The sequence below is a fragment of the Gymnodraco acuticeps genome, unplaced genomic scaffold, assembly GCF_902827175.1.
Source record: "Gymnodraco acuticeps unplaced genomic scaffold, fGymAcu1.1, whole genome shotgun sequence".
NCBI classification, from domain to species: domain Eukaryota; kingdom Metazoa; phylum Chordata; class Actinopteri; order Perciformes; family Bathydraconidae; genus Gymnodraco; species Gymnodraco acuticeps.
The window spans coordinates 733,883-741,547 of NW_022990302.1; positions in this window are offsets into that span (position 1 = coordinate 733,883).

Consider the following 7,665-nt stretch of genomic DNA (forward strand, 5'->3'; position numbering starts at 1 on the left):
ATATTCAGACCCTTTGAGATAATTAAGTCCAGAGTGTGCCCCTTATTGTGGCGTGGGCTCCGTCACATGCTGAGTCAGTCCATAGTTATCAAGACACAAAACAGTTCTTTTAGCCCCTCTGTCCTGGGGGTTGTCAACATGGATGTTAAAATCACCAACAATGACTAGACGTGTCAAAGTCAATACACCACTATAGACAGCAGTTCAGTAAAGTCATCAAAAAGCTTGCACAGTATTTGGGTGGTCTATAGATATTTAGGAACAGAGCTCGAGAGGAGCATTTCAGCTGAAGGACCACATATTCAAAAGAAGCAAAGTTCCCATAGATGGCTTCCTGCATTGAATGGAATCATTGAACAAAATAGCAACTCCACCTCCTCTCTTATGCATTCTTTCCTGACTCATAAAACTAAAGTTGGGAGGGGTTGATTCGATAAGAACAACTGCAACTGTTATTTTGTTCAATCCAAGTTTCCATTAAAAACATAATATCGAGATTGTGCTCAGTGATAAAATCATTGATATAAAAATGTTTTTCCTGCCAGAGACCTGACATTTAATAAAGCTAGTTTAAGTTGTTAGATACACTATCAGTAAGATGTTTTGTAACAAGCTGTGCTGACATGGAATCACGTGCTAAATTTGATAAACTCACACGAACGTTTTGAGCACTTCCTGTTTCTAAACTGATTCAACCGCTCTTAATCTATTACCCTATCAACACAGATATCGGCAAAGCTAACTGGGCAGGCTTTAGAATATGATCACAACCAATAACAAATCATTCAAACTTGTTTATTCTTATCTTATGTACCTAGTTAGCATTCTTTCTTTGTCTTATGCATATTTTACTAATCACCAGAGGTGGGAGTAAGTCCTACATGTACAAGTCCTGAGCAAGTCCCAAGTCTGGACCTACAAGTCCTGAGCAAGTCCCAAGTCCTGTGGTTAAGAGTCAAGCAAGTCAAGTCAAGTCATTGCTCAGGTCAAGCAAATCAAGTTATACAACATTCTGATGAATAACCCCAGTTTCCACATTTAAATCAGTTAAAAGACAGTGGTTATGAAAATGGATTTAACCCACACTATGATCTTCATTTCAATCAGGAGAGACGTGATGTATGAAATACATGTTTATTACCGGGACGCATGGTATAAGAAAATGATGATTGACAGATTACAACAATGAATTAACTGATGTTTGGAGATTAGGCCCCGGGTTTGTAGGATGATCATTCGGGAGAGGAAAACCGCTCCGATGAACCCCCCCGGGGTCTAGACACTGGTGGGTGGTGATAAGTGGTTCGGTCTGGTCTGAAGGAAGAAGGATTAGCTTGGCCCTGAATTTGGAGACAGGAGGCGAAGGGGTGGAGGAGGGTTGTGCGTTGACACCTGAAATGACAACTGACAGAGAGGAAGAGCAGATTTAAAGGGTTAGCAGGTGCGATGATTGGCTAGCTGGGGAGTAACGCCCCTGATTACTTAATGGAAGAGGAGATTGAAGTGAACGTGTAACACCAGGGGGTATTGGTCTTCCTCATTGAACTTGCGCTAAGCTTCATTACATACACAGTTAATCATTTGAAATCTAATTTAGACCGATGGCAATCACATTAGATTCATATTAACCCTAGAACTGCAGACAATATAGCTAGGACTCAAAAAGTCTGTTCAAAAAGGCAGAATTCCAGGTAAGAAAATCATATATGGCATTTGCCATTACACATATTTAATTTAAATTGATGTTAACACTAGAACCGCCAACAGCGTCAACACCTACATATCATTTTCAAATCATTTCATTTCTTCCTCTTCATAATTTCCTTATAAACTAAGTAGGAAGATTTAAAACTCACTTAATTGGGTTCATTTTGAAATTGCTTCAGTTTATCATCATAACAGATCAAAAGGTTCAGATTCATTTTACAATAAATCAAGGAATGATGCACTTCTACAAACAAAAACAACATAATTAAAACATTTAAACAAACTACTAAAAGTAGATGAACTACATTATTCAAAAGTTTACAGTAACTTCTGATAACACAGGGGAAATAAACGAGGCATCTCTCTCTCTCTCTCTCTCTCTCTCTCTCTCTCTCTCTCTCTCTCTCTCTCTCTCTCTCTCTCTCTCGACAGCCCGTCAGTATCAAGGTTAGTCAAAATGAATCCCTTGGCGGTTCTAGTGTTAATTTACCGTTTTGTCTTCTCTTTGCAATGCTTAATCGATTTGAAACCAAGTCTAACGTAGCTTAAATTTAACGTTAGCTTTCTAGCTAACACAACCAATAGTATGAAGCTGCAGCGTCGGAGGCTGCACTCTCAGGACCGCACTCTCAGGACCGCACTCCCACGACCCTAGTTGTTTTGCGTATTGTGTTGTGTACTTACCATAGACTGTATAAAGTAACATATTATATCTTATATTATATATATATATAAATAATTCTGATAAAATGTTATTCCAGCGTCAATAAATGAGTGTTAATCCCAGTGTGTTTAGTGTACAACATCACATGTCATTTCACCTTCAATTCACGGTTTTCAAAACGTTAGCCAATGAGAAGTTGTTATTTAATTTAATCTGGCTTCGTGTGATTAAAAGCAACACGATCATCGACGCAGTTGTTGTTGTTGTGAGCGCCGTAATGCCGTTGGGGAGCAAATCAGCAATGTAAACGGTGACATCATGACGCAGCAGCGGCAGCACCAGTCGGGTGCTGGGCGGTGTGAACAGAGCGGGAGCAGAAAAGGGAAACCGGAACTGAACCAGAAAAGCTCTAGCTCGGAGCTAGAAAGGGAAAAGCGCTGGTGTGTCTCACTCGCTCACATACCTCATTCACACCAACGGTGTTTCAGGGCCGGTTCGGAGCTGGAGCTTGAAAAGCACCGGGTTTTCCTCTTCACACCGCAGCGGAGCAGCCTCTTAGCTCCGGAATCCGGTTCGTTTCAAGTACCAAAAAATTGTCCGGCCAGAGCAAAAGCACCACATAGGCTACGTCACGCTTACGTCGAGGCGGGGGCAGAGACAGGATCAACTCCTGAACAACAACAAGAAGCCTGCGTTTTATCCAGTTTTACACAACGATGGAGAAACTTAACCAGAGTTTCAGAGTTTCAGTGTTTCTGCCATAGACTGTATATATAAAGGTTTCTGCTCATGGTGAAGCAACGTGTCTGCGTGTTAAGGTGGAACCTGAGCATTCACGTTGATCACCTCTCATTATAACTAATTCTAAATCTATAAAACTATAAATATTAAACTTTACTTCATGTGTTCATTTGAGAACAGCTGTTACATACCTGGGTGAAGGTTACAGTTCATTTACATGAAAGATACAACATTACTCCACACCAGGGGCGGATCTACCGGGGTGACATGGGGTGGCAACTGCCACCCTAAACAATAGCCTTGCCACCCCAGCTGCCACCCCAGTTGGCATCTTTGTTTTGAAAGAAAAGTTGTGGCTCATCGGACATTTATGAGAGAAAGTCTCTAATGTCCGAGTGCAAGTGAATGCAGCACAAGATGCACGTCATGTAACCCCTCCCCCGGTCCTGGCGCGAGAGTGGAAATATGATTGGTGGCGAATTCACTTGAATGGGGGGACGGCGCAAAACGAGAAGCCTTTCGGACCCAAGCACTGAAGGAATGAGGTATTTGCGGTCTACAATGACAGAGAAGAGAATGTCAAGTTTGGCTGTACTCAGCATTGAATCAAAACGCACTACAGCTGTTGATCTTAATAAGTTTGTGAGGCATTTTGCTGAACAAAATAGTAATCGCCGCATTCAGCTGTAATAGACATGCCAACTTGATGCTCTGCTCACGGATGACTCGATGAGAATAACAAACTGTTAAGATGATGACCTTGTATGCGTGTATATATTTTTTTCTTTGAGGGGGTCTGCCCCCAAAAAACAGCTTTAAGTCCTGAGAAAGTAAAATAAGACGGTGTGTAAAACTACACTGCCCAGCCAACAGAAAGTAACCACTTTGATTTAACTAGGCCAGTAGGTAAGGACCTTCCACTGGATAATAACTGCAGCGATGTTTTAGCTGAATACACGTTTGTTAACCCTAACTGATGCAGTTAGTCACTTCTTTAATGTTTGTTCTTTCTGATGTAAAGTAATGCTGGGGGGAAACGATTATTTTGAAAACGATTAATCGGGCGATTATTTGATCGATTAGTCGACTAATCGAACGATTATTTTTCTGTTGTTCAATTCATAAAAAACGTAATGTAAAAAAAACGTAATGTAAAAAAAATGTTTCACGATACTGTGTCTCAGGGGATCTTAATATTTAAGAACCTATTAATGTGTTATACCAGATTAACGGAAATAATCTCAGCTAACTGACGATACAAACCATGTTTACCAACACAAAACAAAACACAAGTCTCATAAGAAGCAAACTAAAATGCTATCTAAATGACCCCTGAGCGAAAAATGCTAACGGACATTGGCACAGAACTCAAGATAAAAGTACCCTTATTACTTATCGTAGCTGCACATACAAGATATCTGATTAAAACTGAGACTCCACAGATTATGTAGGTACATAGTATCATCACTGAGTGATCCGGACTCGCGACAGGGGAAGCAAATACAGTCATCACAACACGTACCATCACAGAGCTTCTAGGGAGATCGTCTCACCGCCGTTGCTGTCAATCTGATCAAAATACGTGTTCAATGGCATTAAAATGAGAAAAAACGCGGCTGAATCGGTTAATCCATAGGTTTTTAACGTCTATGTATAAAAAATTATTGAATTTATAATCCATAATTCCATTTTTATGTAAAAATCGGAGAGCAAATGCTAGCTGCTAATGGTTGCCACCACAGCTAGCTGCTGCTTCCGGTCAAGCAGCAGTCTCAGTGAGATATAAATATATAAATATCTTTGCGTTTTGGACTAACTTTAAAATATTCCCATGCTTTTGAAGACCTAGGGCGAGATGTTTTCGTTTGAGGGCTTCGTGCGCAATCCTGTGAGGAGGAGGTGGTAGCCGTTTCAGTCTCCATTGTGTTAGAAGTGCGATTGCGAACTGCTTGTTGCTTTGGGTGACCCACGTGTGTGTGGCGACCATATATACAGTCTATGGTGGCGACGCGTCGACGCGGAAATATGTCGTTGACGATATTTTGAAGTCGACAATGTCGACGCGTCGCTACAGCACTAATGTAAAGTCAAGGTTGTAACTGTATATCAATAATGATATAATTACTTGTTTTTCAAATTTGAAGGAGGGTGAGCAAGCATCTTGATGAACATTCATCATTAACTCCTCCAAAAAAGATAGTTTATTCAATAATAAATTAATATGTGAATCATAACAGTTCTTCACTATATCTGTAAAGCGTCTTTGAGCACCTGTAAAAACGCTAACAAATTAAATCTATTAATATTATTATTTATTAACAGTGATTGACAGCTGATAGGAATAATATGATTGTTAATAGTATCATATTCATTCAGACAAACATCGATGAGACAGTTAATTAATGTACTTATTGCAGCAGTCTGCATAGATTTGGTACCCCTGCTGGTCTAAGAGTGAGACAAACTCATTCAGTTATTCAGTTAAAATTCATTAAATTACGTCAGCCACCTTATATGTAAGGCTTTACTGATGTGCCACAATAATATCACCTATGTGATTGAGTTAAAATATTAATATTGTGGCTTTCCAAGTTAACATTGATTGTAGGGGTGTAACGGTTCACAAACATTTCGGTTCGGTACGTACCTCGTTTTTAGGTCACGGTTTGGTTCGTATGGTACATTACATATATTTTTTTTAATTATTATTAAACTGTGACTAATGTATTCAAATAAATACAAATATAGTAAAATAAACATTAAGGTGCAGCATTTCGATGAACTGAAATAATCTGTATTTGAACTGTACTAGTACCTAAGCAGCCAGCTTGACATTAGGATTTGCTTGTCATTGTATTTTCATGTTGTTTAAAGAAAGATGAACTTGTCCACATTGCTTGCTGAAATGGCAGATCTGCTGGCACTAACAATGTCTCCTGCTGTGGAGAACACCCTCTCTCTAGGGACAGTGGTAGCAGATACAGCCAGGTAGCGCTTTGCTAACATGGCAACATAAGGATATTTGGCGTTTGTAATAGCTTTGGCTTGGTCTAAACTTTCTGCGAGTGGTGGAGGCTTAAATGCTAGTGGGAGTTGGGTTTGCACTTCAGTCTTTTTTCTTTTGGTACCGGTGATATTCACATTCGGGTGATACCTTTTCAAATGAGTTTGATGTATTGCCAACCGCGTAACCAATGTTAGTTGAACAATGCCGACAAACAGCTTTGATTCGGTCCACCTGTCTTTGTCCGTCATTCTTGTACGTAACTGCAAAACCAAAATGTTCCCAAACCGGAGACTTCAATGATGCTGGACGATTTTCAGCTTTATCTGCGTTCCCCATTTCCTCAAATTACTGACTACATTTGAACGCATCCCTGTGACCAGCTCTCATAGTATGCCTCTCGTCCAATGAAATGACTTGGTCGCTCTATGATATATACCTGAGATTACTTCCAGAAAGTTGTTCATGTTCTCAATTTTTTACGTTTAACGCTATATTCGTTCGGTACACACGTATACCGAACCGAAGGGCCCGTACCGAATAATTTCAGTACGGGTACGTGTACCGTTACACCCCTAATTGATTGATATTGTGATTTAAATCAGCATATACTTCTGTCAGGGTATGCCAACCCTCAAAATCTCCTGCCACCCTCTTGCCACCCCATGAATTTTGTCTAGATCCGACCCTGCTCCACACTCATGGTTCAGTCCACCTTAAGAAATAAGACCGACCTCGGAAGCAGTTGTATTTTAAAAAAACCTTTATTGACACGAGTACACTTTTTTATAAGAATATAACTAAACCACAAAAATGACTCCGGAAAAGCTGCAGATAGAGCCATAAGAAATGAATGCAACTGATTTCATCTGCGCGGTTTGGCTTTATGAAGCAGGCACGCAAACGGTTACGTCATGACGCAAACGATGACGCAACGACGCATTACCAGTCGGACTCTGGGCGGTGTGAAAAGAGCCAGAGCTAAACCGAAGAACTGGTTCTGAACCTGAAAAGCTCTAGCACGGAGCTTGAACCGGAGTTGCGTTGGTGTGAATGAGGTAACAGAGGCTGTGTGCTCCTCCGTGGCAATGACGGCTTGCGTTAAACATATTTGTCAAGTGGGGGAAATAGGATTTCGACATGTCCCCCCTGTCCCCAGTGTAATTATGCGGAGACCCCTGCTCTAATGGGTCCGACTAGAATGACAAATATTGTTAGTTCCGCCTATTCCGTCAAGAAATAGCCAAGAAATAGCCAAGAAATAGTTTAATCATAAACTTTTTTTTCAGGGGGGTCCAAAGTCAGTGTTGACGGGACAGCCCTCCAAAGTGATATACCCTCTCTTGGCTTAAAAACCAACAGCCAGAATAAGAAAAGAGGACAAGGTAGAGTTATACATCTGTAAATGGTATAGTTCCACTAATACTGCTGTTACCTGGCTGCTATCACACTTCTTTATACATGCTACACCTTTTTTTAAATACTGTACTGGTACTTTTTGTTGTCCACCTGGATGTGTGCTCTTGTAACTCTTGATTAATATCTTGTT